At 33.4% G+C, this 17,685-nt stretch overlaps 1 protein-coding gene across 1 annotated transcript in view; it reads left to right on the top strand.

Moving 5' to 3' along the window:
* The window catches only part of LOC140433617 (cell adhesion molecule Dscam1-like), a 757,823-nt gene that overhangs the window by 106,241 nt on the left and 633,897 nt on the right, over positions 1 to 17,685 (top strand). The gene's annotated exons all lie outside the window — the stretch shown is intronic.

Genomic DNA, 17,685 nt, shown 5'->3' with positions numbered 1-17,685 from the left:
ATGAAAGACCACATTATTGCTGATGGACGAAAGTCCCCGAAAACTTTTATAATGTTTATTTTAATAAGTTACAGGGGTGAAAAAAAAAAGAGAAAATTTAGTGTGATTTTTAATTTCAAATATCTCATTCAAAAAAACTTTTTGTTTATTCTAAGGGACTTTCGGCCCTCGGTAATAATGTAATCTTTCATTCTGTGTTTAAATTTTTCAAAAATATTTGTTAGTTTTCTCAGGATTCAAAAAAATGTTAAAAAGCATTGGCCCAAAATTTTGCGCCTACGCTCTTAAACGAAACAAAGACATTACTAAAATGCTCAAACTAAAAATTGTTGGAAACATAATTAGACCGATAATTGGGAAATCTTAAAATTACAATAGAACAAGACTTCAAAATTGCAAAAACATGGTTGCAAATAAACAAACTTAAATTAAATTATGAAAAAACTAAATAGGTACTCATCTACTTTTTGCTATATACAAAAGTTGTCTGCCAATTTTTAATTCGTTAAATATAAATAAAAAAGATCAAATATATGGATCGAAGTACATAAAATATTTAGGAGTTTTAAATGGGAATTACAAATAAAAAATATTAAAACTTTATTTGTTGCATATCTCAATATTTAGTGACATTTTTGTGACTTAGGAGAAAACTGTAAATTTATTAAGATTAGATATTGACAAAAGTTAAATATTTCATAACTTACAATATACTTAGAATATTCTAATACTCTTATAGTTGTAAGTAATAAAGTATTATTTATAAATACCGAAAAAGTTCTTTGTTTAAAATTTGTTCTGTTAAAAATTTGTAGTGCCAAAGTGTGGATAGAAGCTTGCAGACGAGAAGATTTGTTATTCAAAATGGATTCACTTTATAATAATTATAGGATTTGTGAACTGCATTTTGAAGATAATGTTATTTTAAAAGGAAATAAAAGAAAAACATTGGCGAATGACGCAGTACCTTCAATGATCTTTGTTATTTATATTTAACGAATTAAAAGTTGGCAGACAACTTTTGTATAGGTATAGCAAAAAGTAGATGAGTACCTATTTAGTTTTTCATAATTTAATGTAAGTTTGTTTATTTGCAACCATGTTTTTGCAATTTTGAAGTCTTGTTCTGTTGTAATTTTAAGAGTTTTAGTAATTTCTTTGTTTCGCTTAAGAGCGCAGGCGCAAAATTTCGGGCCAATCCTTTTTAAATACAATGATTTTTTTCGAATCCTGAGAAAACTAACAAATATTTTTGAAAAATTTAAACACAGAATGAAAGATTACATTATTACCGAGGGCCGAAAGTCCCTTAGAATAAACAAAAAGTTTTTTTGAATGAGATATTTGAAATTAAAAATTACACTAAATTTTCTCTTTTTTTTCACCCCTGTAACTTATTAAAATAAACATTATAGGTGTTTTCAGGGACTTTCGGCCCTCAGTAATAATGTAGTCTTTCATTCTGCGTTGAAATTTTTCAAAAATACTTATTAGTTTTTTCAGGATTCGAAAAAAATTAATGCATTTAAAAAACATTGGCCCGAAATTTTGCGCCTACGCTCTTAAGAATTTATATTGTGTGATATGCCCACTGACTATTAATTTTCTGGTTGTTAGCTGTCATTGGCGGCTTGGCCACATAACTTCAAAGGACTGTCGCTTTTCTGTGTTCGGTTGTTCTCTGATTCAACCTCGCGCATGTGGATTGTATCCGAAGAGGTTGACAATGGAGTAATTATGATTTTTATATATTTAACGGCACTGAATAGTTACCGCTGCGCTACTGACAGCGTGGATAGATATGTAAACAAGACGCTCGGATCGAATCGGTACGAAAATAAGGATCTTCGTAAATGGCGCCTACTGTAGCATATTTATATTTATTTGCGGTGATGCGCAAAACGTAAAAATACATCCAAAATCAGCACCGCATAACACAAAAAAATAAAGTAGTACTTTGAATTACAAGTTCAGTAGGTGACTATAAAACTAAAATAAGAGAGCATTGTAGAAATGCTGGTCACGCTGGCAACACTAATTGTAAAATCGCTGATAGTCGCCAAAATTTGGTTATGTAATTGGGCAATTTTTCAGGAGAGAGTAAAAACTATTTTATTGTGCGGTTTTTAATAAAAAATGAAAAATAAATAAGTCATGGTGTACTTTTTCACATAGTTGGTATATTTTATAATAAAGTACAATACAGTCTTGTAGCTATATCTTTATACAGTACTTAGGCCTTAATGAATTACACTTATTGCGCAGATAGGACACTCTGCTATTATCAAAAAATACATTAAACAATATAAACATACATAATATTTATAAATAAGAGCCTTCTTTGTCGGTTATATTAATTATAAAATATTTAAAACACTAATCAGTAAAAATTATAGAGAAAAAATTTGAAAAATGGTAATTAAAATTAAAGTGTAAAAATATTTTAATTTTAATTTATGAATGGCAAATTGTCATAAAACTTTGGCAATCAGCTGGTATTGCTGTCTTTAATTCTTTGAGGTGTAGCCATTTTAATTTTAAAATTTTGCACGGTTCAGTGAATAAAGGTGGATATGTATTAAAAGGTGCAATTTTTTTTATTCTATGAGGTAAGTGAGTCCAAACATCATGAATGCTCAGTGTAACCATAATTCATCCTACAGGATTAAAAGAGCAATTAAAAAAAACTGTATTGTAAAGCGATTGCCTCATATAGCCATGGGTGTATTCTTGCTTCTTTTGTTATACTGACATAGTCACTGGAAAGTTTTATTTCTCTGTTTTTTAATTTTCGCTCAATGCAGGCATGTACGGAATCTACCTCCATTGGGGTATGCCCAACTTCTAATGACTTCTACCCCGAACCCCATAGAGCATATTAAAGTTTAATAATGCATTCGCCATGGCTTTATTACGATTTTGAGCCGTGCATCCATCAGAGTATATCACAATGTCTATCTTATCAGCCGTAATGCATCAGCCGTAAAAAGCATTAGCATTTATAAATGGTGCTAGCTTAATTGCTTGAAAATCCATTCTTTTCGGATCGAGCGTGATTCCTAGGTTTTTGATATTCCTGCCACTGTTCCTCTGCCAAATTTCCTTAATGATAGCTTGCACACAAATTGCATTGATATTTTTTTACATTAAACAATGAAATATTTTCATCTTTCATGATATTAGAGAAAGTTTTTCGGTTCAAAGGCGAGGACTGTATTTCTTGACATCTAGTTGTATATAATCTATATACATAATGTATGTTCAGAAAAACAGGCTCTAGATATAATTTGCTTGTATTCTATCTACTATAGTGAGACGGCATTTTTGGAAGCATGTTCAGAAATTCCTTTACAATAGTTACTTGGATTGATTCTTCACTTCTCTGGCCGCAATGTATTAGGTAAGCCGTAAGTGCTTTCTTTTACCCAATTTTATACCATTCTGTGTCCAACTCCCAAAGTCTTTAGGAACGTCTCTTCACATCATCATCACGTCCACTGCTTGACTTAGGCCTCCCTCAGTTTTTTCCAGTGTTCTCTACACTAGGCCGCTTGTAGCTAGTTTCCCGATACAGTTTTATATCATCGGTTCATCTAGTCAGTGGTCGTCCTCGACTTCTTTTATAGTTTCTGGGCCTCCATTCCATAATACGTCTTGTCCACCATCCATCTTGTGATCTGGCTAAGTGCCCTGTCCAGTTCCACTTAAGTGGCACTTCGTGGTTCTTTCAATGACGTCTTGAACTCCAGATCTTTGCCTGATTTGTTGGTTTGTTATGTGGTCTTGAAGGCTCACGTTCAGCATTGCACGTTCCATGGCTCGTTGTGTAACTCTGAGTTTATTCGCAGATTTTTGCGTGAGTGTTAAAGTCTCTGCTCCATAAGTATGTACAGGCAAAACACATTGGTTATTGGTCTCTACTTATTTTGATCTCATGTCCCAGATATTTGTAAGTGTCTGTTTGTTGTAGTTTGTATGGATGTGAAACTTGGACTTTAAACGCCGATATCATGAATAAAATCGAGGCGTTTGAGATGTGGTTGTATCGAAGGATACTAAAAATTCCATGGACTAGCAGAACCAGAAACGAAGAAGTTCTTCGAAGAATGGGATATCAACGAACTCTATTAAATATTATTAAGAGGCGTAAACTAGAATATCTTGGACATATAATCAGTGGACCAAGATATGAGTTCCTTCGGCTAATTCTCAACGGTAAAATCGAAGGAAAGAAATGGATAGGATGGAAGAAACTCTCTTGGTTGAGGAATTTGCGGCAGTGGACAGGTTTGACAGCGGACCAATTGCTACACGTAGCGCAAGACCGAGATCAGTATAACAATATTATAAGCATGGTAGTCGCCGACGTTCCGTAGGGATATGGCACTCTAAGAAGAAGTTTGTTGTAGGGTATTATTGTCTATAGTTATATTTCCACTCATTACGAGATTTGTCATAAGTTTAGTTTTCTTAAAGTTTATCTTTAATCCTGCTGTTTTAGACAGACTTTTAAGCGAATGTATCATAGAAACTGTATCCTGTTAGTTATCTGCGATTAATACAACATCATCTGCAAACCACCTTAGATGATTTAATCTTTCTCCATCTATATTGATGCCCATACCTTGCCATTGAGTGTTCTTAAATACTGACTCTACAGCTGCCGTGAACAATTTTGGTGAAATATTGTCTCCTTGTCTAACTCCTCGACCTAAGCTGAATTTTTCTGTGTCTTCGTGTAGTCGTATACTTGATGTAGCGTTCTCGTAGATGTTTTTGATTAGTGTCGTGTACCTGTAATCTATTCGGCTTTGATTTAGGGCTTCCAGTACTGTTTCAAACTCTACAGAATCAAAAGCCTTTTCGTAATCGACAAATGCAAGAACCAGTGGTATGTTGTACTCGATGCACTTTTCTATTAAGATCTTTATGGTTTGCAAATGGTCATTTGTGCCATATCCTGCCCTGAAGCCTGTCTGTTCTTTGGGCAGATGGAGGCGTTGTGGCAAGAATTAAAGCAATTTAAAGACTTGCTTCTGCATACAGAAGCTACGTGGCTTTCAAGAGTAAACGTGCTATCTCGGTTATTTGAGCTCCGTTTTGAAGTTCAAATATTAATAGCTAAACAAAATCAAGGACTAAAAGACACGTTTGCTGACGAAATTTGGTCGTGCCAATTAGCATATATATCAGTGATATATTTATCAGACTAAACGATTTGAATGTGAGTTTACAAGGTAAACATACAACTCACTTTTTTATTATTAAAAAGGTTAGATCGTTTATAAAGAATTTTTAACTTGTAAAAACAAGTCTTGAAAATAACTTTTTATTTTCCAAACCATTTTCCACCATTTTCTAAACACTTAAAAGCTTTCTAACGGATAATGAAATTATTAATAGTTATAAGTATTGAAATACCACAGATCTGAGGCTTGAAAAAGCAGTCATAAAAGGCTGCAACCAGTATAAATATCTAGGAAGCATCATATCAGCAGATGGCAGAGTTAAGATAGATGTACACAACCGAATAACTCAAGGAAAAAAATGCATCCGAATACTGAATTCATTACTGTGGTCTAATAAAATAAAGATGCATACCAAACTTCGCGTATACAGAGCAATTGTAGAACCAATTACCACATATGGTGCCGAATGTTGGACGATGACAAAGAATGAACGAGATAAAGTAGACGTTGTGGAAATGGATTATCTTAGAAGGTCATGTCGAGTATCGAGAATGAAAATAATCAGGAATGAGGAAATACGAAACCGTACAGTAATTAGAGATACTCTTTCAGATAGAACACAAGGAATTCAATTACAATGGTATGGTCACGTGATGAGAATGGAGGAGGAGCGGTGGCCAAAGAAAGCCTTAATGTATGTTCCGCCAGAAGGAAGGAAAAGGGGAAGACCACCAAATTCCTGGAGAAGAGAAATTATAAAAACAATGCAATCTAGAGGTTTAGAAGAGGGAGATTGGAGAGATAGGAAAAGATGGAGGCTGAAATGCGGGAAGCGGCAATCGCCGTAGGACCCCCATTATATGATGATGATGAGGTATTGTTACGGTGTAAGATTCACTATGGTAAATTAGTCAAGCAACTATGAGTAATTCACAGAAAGTTATTCTAAATTTAAATGGATACACAATCCCTTTCTTCTTGAGTTGTCGACCCAGCTTTTAAGTGTAACTGAACAAAAAAAAATTATTAATTTGTCGTGTGATGGTCAACTAAAATTAAGACTTAATTCTTAAGGATATGAAGAAGAAAAATTATTATTCTTTTCCGCTTTGAATAATATTAGGTTGTAGCATACGTAAACAAATCTTACTTACCTCAATGGGAAATGGCAACTTTCGAAAGAAATAAGGTGGTATAAGAAATCCAATTCCCCAACATAACCCAACACCTAGAAAAGGTGTCAGAATAAAAATAATAATGAGGTAAAATCCTTTTATATCTTCTTTTAACTTTCCTTCGATTAGATCGTATGGCCAAAAATTGGTCATTATATCGTCTACAAGGTCTTTTACATACTCAGCTTTGTACCAAATGATAAGTATTTTGTAGATAGACTAAAACACAACAATTAGCACTAATATTTCTCCAGTATTTTCAGGAAATACTGTGGTAAATAACTGTTAACGCTCTTCGTATATTACAAATAACATATAATAATTATATAGAGTCCATCTAATTTATAAACCGTTGCACGTCATTATCTACGTCAGAGATCGAAGTTGACATAGTTGCCAAAGTATAAAAAAATCCCGAATCCATTTTAAATCAAATAGGTCACATAATTATTATTATACTCTTTACAACGACTATTTAAATTCTTACGTGACATTTTTTAAATAAAACACACTAATTTTCTTCTAAAAAGAACAGATTTTATTAAATAGGTAAAAATATTAAACAAGAGGTATTCACTTTAAAATTTAAAATAATAAAGTACAAAAAGTGTCAACACCACAACTGTTAAATAAGTGTTACCAATTTATGCCAAAATTTCACCTTCGTTCGATTACAGTTACAGTGTATTCCGAACAAGTGTTCTTCATAAAAACGCTTTATAATGCATTTATACAAATTAAATGAAACATATTATTGTATATTTCTTTGAGTTAACATTAATAGAAATCTTTAAATATTAGTTCTACGCGTATATAATAAAATATGTCTAGTGACTGTAATACCAGTGTACTCGGCAAAGTGATTCTAAAAAGAACACACCTACCGCCTAAATATTTCGTGTTGGTATCATGTGACGTCACGGGCTATGACGTCGATGACGTGCGACGGTTTGTAAATTAGATGGACTGTAGATATATTGTTTTATATGATGTAGTTAATATAAATGATTGGGATATAGAAAAATTTAATTAAGGCAAATTAATTTTACAAACTGTACCAAAATAAAATAGTCCGCATCGGGCCATACTGATACACGAGCCAAACAATACATACTAAACCATTTTACCAAAATGGTTCAGTATGTATTGTTTTTACCAAAACTGTAAAGCCTGTACAACTTTACCTATTAAACAAAATTATGTGAGGGTCTTGGAATCTTATTGGTAAGGGCATATAATTGGCGTATGTGCTTAATATTCTTCATCTTGTAGTGCCTATCCGTTTCGAATGTTGGCGATCATCTTGGCAATCTGTATTTTGCAAACTGCGGCTCTGAAAAGATTTGTGGTTGTTGTGTTGAACTACATAGGTAGATTTTTCAGTCAGGAAATCCTCCAACTTCCTGGTCCTCGTTTTCTTCTATATTTCCTTGTAGAAATAATTGCAGCAAACCATATCGTTCACTGTTAGTCATGAGGTGACTGAGGTATTCGATTTTTTCTGTTTTTATTGTGGTTAACAACTCTTTTCATTTTTGCATTCTTAATAAAACGTTTTGGTTAATAACGTGGTCCGTATGGGATATTTTTAGGATTCGACGATGAAGCCACATTTGGAAAGCCTCAATTTTTTTATAGGTAGCGTCTGTGAGAGTCCACGACTCAACTCCGTACAACAGTATAGATATAACATCGTAATAACCTGATTTTTGGAGGGAAGTTGCCAGGAATCGACAGGAGTGGCGACTTCTTTGTGAGCAGACCAAGATCCACAACGGATTGTGGAGCCACTTATGACGATGATAAACCCAATTTTTATGGGTATTGATAAATGGTGGCATTTGAATAGCTTAGCCATTTTTTGAAATGCAGATCTTTTATTGATCTTCGTACCAAATTAGGTGTATGTTTTAACTGTTTCTATTGGTAGACCATTCACACTGATTCTTTCAATTGGCTGTTCCTTCTTAGAGATCATCATACAATTTGTTTTCTTAATGTTCAGTAAAAGTCCATATCTCACTTTGTAACGATAATATTTTGCTTACCATAGGGTAAGATTATGGGGTTAGAAAATTGGGGACAGAAACTATGGGGGCGAAAATAGAGCAAGCAAAATAAACGCTACTATGCGAACGGGCACTCAGGGGTTAGTTGGAGAGCTGGAGTCGTGGATAAGTGAACGACAAGGGTTCGGATTTGGGCAGCTAAAAAAAAATGGAATAAAGGGGTTACTTACGTAAATCTCCTGGAACAAAAACGAAACAAAGACAAGAAGAAATACCTCTAGCTATTTAAATGGGGACACCGCTTCGAAGAAAACTTCCTGCTGGAAGAAAGAAAGTTTCTTCCTTCCTAAAATAAAGAAACACAAACAGGTTAGGAGATTTTTCTAAAGTAAATAAAAAAGTGGATCAGAGAAACAAATCAAAACGTTTATTTTTGTCTCATACAGACAGTTATCAAACATACAGATTGCACAAAAATTATTAAAAGGTGCAAAATACAAAATTACAAAAAAAACTTACATGTGTTGCCTGTTAACAAAGGAGATTGCTACAAAATTCTTCGAAATGGTTCCTAGGTTATCTTATTAATATGGCTAAATTAAAAATGAAGGATATCCTTGTTCATGAAAATATATAAGATTTAACTTTTTCTATAAAACATCTTTCTATACAAGCAAATTAAAAATTGTCACAACAAAAACAAATTAGAGTTAGCTGTCAGATGTCACATTTAATTTTGATGACAAAAAAAAAACAAAAGATTGACAGCAACCACACTTAGTTTACAAAATAATTCTAATTATTACCAATTCTTAAATTTAAGTGAAAGCAATTATTACTTTTAGCAAACAAATGTCTGTCTAATTTGGAAAAATTGAATATATTGAATGTTACCTTATTTTCACTTATTTCACTTAACTTTGAACAACTTGCTATCTATCTCTGGAGTTAGAACTAAACAGGCAAATTCTCCACTCTAACACAGGAAACCATTTCCACAATTTAGGAACGACGATCTAATGGGGCTGTATCAAACAAACAAACAACAACAAAGCCGGTGGGACATCCTTAACAATCACCTTCCAAAATTTCTTCGGTTCCGGTATACTGCACAAATCTAGTGGTTACTCTATTCGAATCCGTCATATTACGGAGAGTAATTATCACGTTTTACCGGTCTTGGAACTTAAACCATTACACAAATTTACCGGCTTGGTGATTAAAAATATCACACACCCTTCCAACTCGAATCGTCGAATCTCCTTCACCAACTCCCTTAACTCAACTGTCCCCTCGCCGGCCGGTCTTTCAAAACTAGCCACAAAATACCTCCCTCCACGCTTCTCACACAAATTCCTTACGACTTCAAATTGTGAAAATTAACCTTGAATCTCTTCCGGAGTTAATGCGTCTCAGAGAGAAAAAGCACAATACTTGCAATATTTTTTCTAAGAACCTCTTCTCAACCGGGATATTTGGGGCCTGAATGTAAACAAATCGTTGTTCGACGACAAAAAAATGTACGAAATGGGGAATTTTAAATATAAATAAAAAAGTGCTAATACCTCTTTACTACGAGATAAACAAAATAGGCCTTTTATCGATTATTTTAACGTCGTTGCAAACAGACAAAACAGGGGCGTCTTTAGAAATTTTTACCATATTAATATTTCGTAGTTAAAAGAAAAATTTAAAACGCTACAACTTTAGTGATTATATTCATTAACTCCTGGAGGGCTTCATAACTGTCAGCGAATACCACTGTGTCATCCGCGTATCTGATGTTATTGATACATTCTCCGTTAATTCGAATTCCTGCTTCAACATCTGCTCCTGCTTCTTAAAAGATTTTCTCGGATATACCAACTTCTTTTTACATTTATGCTTATAGTTGGTTAATAAGTTAATAAAAAAAAGTATTGTAAAAAACTGTCTTACCTGAAAAGCTCCTATAACTAACGACATAAGGTAAGTGAATTTTGGTATTGACTTTACCGAACGTAAATTAAGAAATAATCCAATTTCTATAAAACTCATTATTAATACACTTACAATACAAGCAAATGTACTATTTCGTTTATAGTTCTTTGTTGTTGGCCACAAAAATATAGTTTTAAGTAATATTTTGGGTATCCACAAAAACAATTTGCAATAGTCGTGTGTTTTCAGAGTTCTGTATGCAATAGCTAAAACAAAAGATTTATTTATGCTAAGAAGAAAAGTGTTACCCAAAAGATGCCCCAGAGAGCTGGCGAACCATGGGCGATTATAGGCTTGGCACGATGTCAGAATTTCGTCTCAACAAAAAATGGAAACAGGACAAAAAGAGATAGCGCAGAAAAGGACTTCGAAACAAGTGACTATTCTAAATACATAAATTAAATATAGGGGAAACTAGCAAAGAGCCAATCATGGTCAGGGACTCTGTAAGGATGAGAACTTCTTCACTTAGTTTGTACTACGTTAAGTACTGAAGAGCTCAAACCATCACAGAAATTAAAGGCGGGTTGACACGATTCAAGAATCGTTGGATTCCAACTTGGTCCAAGTGGACTTGTACAAACGTACTTATACCAAGTTGGTTGCCACGGTTAAATGACTTAAATGTCAAATAACTATTGTAAACATAGCGGAACTGATTGTGGAAGGTGTTCTAGTGGTTGCTGATATGTTGATACATGAGTTTGAAGTCCAGAAAAAAGGAATAAAAAAGAAAAATGCCGCACTTCTAGCATCCTTATTTTTATATTCCTTCATCCGTACATTCCATACTGCTTCCTTAGCTTCGTATAACTTCATCAATCTAACACTCTCCTTTTCAGATCATTCTCTTTTTGTGTTTACTTCTCGTTTTCGATTTTTCGTCATCGACGACATTTTAATTTTACAATACCACACTACTTGAATCCAAGGAAGTTGGCCAGCGTCCTACTTAACTTGGATAACACCTGTTGATACAGGTTATCTAAGTGTACTTAGATAAATAGGTGACACGATCAAAGCAGCTTCCAAGTGTTGCGCGTACAACGTCCAAGCAGACTTTAACCAAGTACACTTGGATCGTCAACCCGCTCTAAATTGTCATCCTGGTGCCTTAGTCGTGGACTAATATGCACCCTGATGCGCATCGCCCCGCCTTTGAACATCTTTATATTTTTCTATTGGCTGAGAGATCTGAAAATGCCATATAAATATTAATATGCTAATAAATATGCGACATTTTTCAGCTCTTGGATTAGTATAAGTAGATAGGGAAAAAATAATAAAAATGCTCACTGGCTAATAAATCCACATCACTAACAAAAATTAAAAAACACATCTTACTAACACCATCATATGGAAAACGGAATAAAAATAACGAACTAACAGCGACGGATGTTAATATCACCCGCAAAACCGAGAATTATGTCATCTGCTTCGGTGGCTAATTGCCATAAAGAACAGAGATAATTAATATACCGAGTGAAAAATGATAAAATACTATATGTCGGATACATATAGATACTAATTAAATAACAAATTAAGAATAATATATATATATATATATATATATATATATATATATATATATATATATATATATATATATATACAGAGCCGCTAGCCCCGGCTGGGGACTCTCTGATCGGAACACACGAAATTTTTTAGGGACCTCAGTCCCGACGTTAAGATGAATCAAATGGAATCAGTAAAGTAAATAGGGAGAAAAGCCGACATTTAGGCTACCCCTACAGTCAGGTGGCATAACCACAATTACTAAAAACGGAAGGTACTTCATTATCCAAAGTACCTTAAGTAAACTCTAAGATTATAAGCCTCCTCACGTTAGTCATACGCTAAGAAGGGGTGGAGGAAAAGCCTGGGGGTCAGATAGGTACCACCTCGGCTAGCGAGGTGTGACCGGTTTGATCTTTGAACATGTGGATCCCACTCTTATATTGGTATACACATGTTCTTAGGGGTAGGGTTGATCACCTCGTGTGTTAATGTGTGTATGTGTGCTCTCGGATCAGTCTAGTCTCGGCTCCCAAATAGGGTCTCTGCACCCTGGGAGTCCGATGTCGGGACGCTGCTCCAGTTCTACGAACATTTTAGACTCTGTGGCTGGGCCTTGCCCACCTCCTAAACCGAGTTTCATTTATTTCCTGTGTAAGAAATACCTAAGATGGAAGATAAGCAGAGGGTACTTCGAATAGTCTAGTCGAAGGCCCTCTGTAAGGCACCGTGGGAGTATATAAGTGGCCATATTTTGACCAGCCCTTACATCCCATATGGTGATAAGATACTGCCGCATGGAATAACCACTGACGGCACTTTAAACCATTTTTAAAGATTGCGTATTCAGGAATAAGTACTGCGTCTTACAATTATTCAGTCTACGATTGTAAATTGTATGATTGATTATTAGTAATTAGAAGGTCAATTCGGAATATTTTTAAGATTTTAGTTTTTATTGTAATTCATAGAGAAGAATGGGGAATATATATATTTGATGGGTGACAATGTGCAATAATAAAACCGTATAAAAAGTAGGTACTACTTACTATCTAGAAACATTTTTTGGAATGCAGTTTCTGTTGGTGCTGTTCCAAGCGTATTAAGAGTTTGTCTTTTTGACTTCGCTTTTCAATAAATATATAAATTATATAGCCAAATAGCTTGGGAAACTGTATTTAAATACAATCATTGATTAATAATATATGACATATTAGAGACTAGATCATAAATATATAACCAAGTTTCTGATAATTATTCTGAAAATATAGTAAATTTACGATTAACTAATATTAAAACTAAATTATGAATGCAAGAATATAAAAACTTGTGGACCTAATACGAGGGCTGATGCCTTTGCTTCACCATTGACACCCTTACGATAAAAAAATGGCAAATAAATATCTCGCCTTTATTATTCAATATAATTACCACTATGATCTAACATTTTTAGTGCTTCTAGAATAATATGCATCATGTTTCTTCTTGAGGTGATGTTCTTTTTACATGTCAAAGCAAATGTATCTCGGATGTGTTCAATCGATCTATGGCCACGTATAAAACAAGTTCGAAGATTCTAACAAATCGGACGAAGATGATGATATTGAGTTTGATCTCAATTTCGGCTAATAGTTGGTATAAATTTTATTACGATTTAAAAAATTGCTTTTACTTTTTTTAATATTATTAAAATTTTACGTATTTAGAATTTTGTGTTTAATAAATTTCTTATATCTTGTACTACATTTTTTTCCAATATAATATACTAATCTCCCAGCTCGTACTATAATAGATTTCAATGGAGTTGGCAATATTACGTCTCGTCTCACTCTCTCAAATAAAATAATTTCGTAAATACATCAAGATGTATACAGTTGAAGAAAAGATACACATTTTAACTTTGTATTTTGAAGAGTCACTTAACTCGAGAAATAGTAGATTTATTAATTGTTGCTCTTGAGTATAGGGCGTAGATCAATAGATTTGTCCCCAATTGACCGCACAAAGCAAAAGGTAGAAAAGAAAGTCCAAACGGTAAAACAAGGAACGAAACCGATTACATCATAAGTGACAAAAAACAAATAACTAAAGATGTAACAGTACTCAACAAGTTCACTACAAACAGTAACCACAGAAAGATACGAGCGAAAGTAAACATCAATATAAAAAGAAAAAGAAATATAATCATTAAAAATAAATCTCATGGTATCTGGACACCCCATTAAATATCAGGCACATATCAATAATACGCTACTACTGCATGAAACCCCCGAGAACGATCTTAACGACTTAATTAGTTGCATCATAAACACCTTACAAGAAAGTCACCGAGTGCACTTTCCTAAAAGAAAGGAGAAAGGAGATAGAAGATATAGAGATAGAAAGGAGAGATTTAAGGAAATTTAAAACCGATAATGTTAAACGTACTCTACAGAAAAATAACAGCCTAAAAGTTCTACGTAAAAAGAGCACAAAATCGCAAAGAATGAAGGAGTTTAAGGGAGGCCTATGTCCACTAGTGGACGTGATAAATGAATGCTGGATTATGATGATAAAGGCGAAAATTGTCCAACATTGTGCCAACATTACGCCCAATCAACTCAAAATTACGAAAGTATGTTTAATAGATTCGCTTATTCTTTGGCATATCAAAGTGGATTATTTGAACCTTTGTTTCTCTAAATTTTTTGCCTAAATAGAAATTTTAAGGTGTTTATATAGAATTCCAACAAGTTTCTGTTAGAATAATTATGTTTTGTTTTTTTAATGAATTTATTTTTAACTTTTAAAGCCGTTAGGACAAAAAGAAACCACACACCTATTTTATTAAAAAACAATATTTTTCTAAACAGATTTTATAAATAATTTTCCCCCGAAAGCTAATAAATAATACGTGAAAATAAGCGCGTTCCAAGTTCATCCATATCCCATCGATTTTAAATAGTTTTTGAGACTAAACTGTAGTGTGCAAGAAATACTAAACTCAAACTAAAAAAAAAAAAGAAAATGATGGAGAGTTTAAAATGCGTCAAATGGCAAAACGTGTGAAGAAAACATAAACCATTTTAATGATATTTACTTGAAAATTGTTGTAATCATATTTTACTAATCATCAATAAACTAAAATGCTATTATTCTCTAATAATGAAGGTACTTGTAGTACCTTCAGTAGGTACGACTCTACAATCATGGGCATATGTATTATAAACCGTTTATGATATACTATAGATCTAATTTGTTTTACATATTTAATGAAAAGTAATGTTAATAAAGATATACCTTTTGTTAGAAAAAATCAAACATCAAGGCATCTATTATTTGCGCGATATTCCCTAGAACAGAAACATTATACCTCATTAAGAAATAATTTAATACGAACAAGCGACAACACCTTATAATAAATTCAAGTTGCATGCTGTTCTTGGAATTTTCGCGTTGCTGATTGCAACTATTTACGAACCGCTAATGAACTTTAAATGGGACAGAATATGTTACTAAAAACTTTGCACTAATTAGTTCGAGCTCACGATATAAAGCACTACGTAATAATGTTGTGTTAGCAAAAAGTAAATTAGGCACAATAATACTAAAGCAATAGGTTAGTATCTAAATAGAATAAACAAGATTATTTATAAAAATTGAATAGAAGTGTTTAAAAAACATCTTACTAAAGGTGGGTGTTTTTATTAAAGGATCGTGCTGTAAAGGCACCTGATGACATGAAATGTCATCAAGTGCCACCAATCACGCACTTCGATGTTCATCGCCCTTCCTTCTGGAACATATAATTAAATTAAATTGGTTGAGAAATGAAAAAGTTTCATATAAAAGTTAATTTATCTTTAAATATGGGACATTTTCGGATCTCGAGTCAGTAGTGAAGTAGTGTCTAACTCATGGTTTTACCCGTGTAGGGTAGCTCCCTAGAGCACTTTGCTCGAAGGACTTCGAATCTTTCTAAGACTCTGAAGCTGAGTTTTTTTCTTCTTAGAAAGAATGTGTTTTATTTCCACCACCTAATCAAACCATAATGACATTGTCTCTTCAAGATAATGCCACAATAAGAGCGTACCGGCCAACTACGCAATATTACACCATATTGCGCAATAGTTGGACAAATTAAAAAACATGGAAACTTGCACCAAGTTGCAATCAGTTTTTCATACGTTTATTAATTACACCGGAGACGATAGAAACCTCCATCTATAAATAAGCTCGGACGGAAACCTGTTAAGTTGGATGAAGCCCAAAAAAATATCCTCCGCAGAACTGTACCTACATTATTTTTTTTTTAATGGGGCTCCAACTTTCAAATCTATAGTAACAGGCGAAATCGATAATTTTCCTAAAATAATCCGAGAATTATTATAAAAAGCATAACAAGAACTTTCGATATATAAAACGATGCCGAAATTACATTTTAACAGATAATGAGGAAATAATATTATCGTGACGTAATTATCTACGCCCCATTCGGAAACATCGTGCGGAAAAATAAAAAATTTATTACCTCGACAAGACTTGGGTTAACAACGGACATACAGTCGCCAAAGTTTGGCAAGACACAATAGTAACAAATGCACGAGCCTTTGTTGAAGGTTTATTGACAGGACTGTAAGCACGTCAGGTAAGTTCCAGCGTCTAATTATCGCCCATATTGGCAGTAATACTGGTTTTCTGTAAAATGGTGCACTTGTTTTTGTATTGAAGAAAACCGGCGAATATCATAAAGACATGAACTCCATATGCTTCAAAATGTGCTTCGAGAACATTCTCCAAAATGTAGATAGTAATTTTGTCATAGTATATGATAATGCATCTTATCTGAGCTACTTGGCTGAACACTTTCCAACGATGACTGATAGAAAATTCATCATGCAGAGCTGGCATACTAGAAAATTGTATTTCGTTTACAAATGATACGGTAAAAGCAAAATTAATGACAATATTCAAGGATCACCGTGGTAGATATCGTCAATATGTTGTTGATTTAATAGATATACTTCATGCTTTTGTTATTTTCTAAAATTACCAAATTATACACTCTACATTATAAATTTTCTATTCATATTTAAGTAACTTTCTATAAATTTGACTAATATGCTCTCTTTTTCTTCTTCTTCCTCTTTATAAGCAATTTTGCTTGTTCATTGGCGGATTAATACCTCTATTCCATTCTTTTTTCTATTTTGTGTCCATTCATTTATATACTGCACGTTACATCTTATTCTAATGTTTTCACTTCTCTTTCGATCTCTCAGCGTATTTCTTGTAATTCTTTTCAGTACTCTCATCTCTGCTGTTTCCAGTAGTTTTTATTTTTATTTTTCTATTTTACATTTAGTTGGTTGTTTGCTGACTACTATTGTTTTAGTTTTCCGAGATAAGATTGTCATATTAAACTCTTTTGCTCTTATGTTAAATCTGTGGACCAGCCTTTGCAGACTATCTCCATCTTGGGCTATCAATATTAAGTCGTCTGCGTAACAGAGTATTTTTATTTCTTTGTTTCCCATTATGTATCCTCTTCCTTTGTTAACGCTTTTGCTGATTTCATCCATGATCAAATTTAAGAGCATGGGACTCAATAAATCCTCTTATCTTCTTCCGCTGCCTATTTCTGTAGGTTCTGTAAGTTGTTCATCTATTTTGACTTACATTTTGTTGTTTTGGTAGATGTTTTCGATAGTTTTTATAATATTTAGAGAAACTTCTCTATTATACAGAAGATGGATTACATCTTTGAGTCTACAGTAATTTGCTTTATAACTAATAATGCCTCTGTACACGATTTTCTACTACGAAAACCCTGTTGTT

Source organism: Diabrotica undecimpunctata, chromosome 2 (assembly GCF_040954645.1).
Source record: "Diabrotica undecimpunctata isolate CICGRU chromosome 2, icDiaUnde3, whole genome shotgun sequence".
In the NCBI taxonomy this organism is placed as follows: domain Eukaryota; kingdom Metazoa; phylum Arthropoda; class Insecta; order Coleoptera; family Chrysomelidae; genus Diabrotica; species Diabrotica undecimpunctata.
This window is presented reverse-complemented; position numbering and strand designations above follow the sequence as displayed.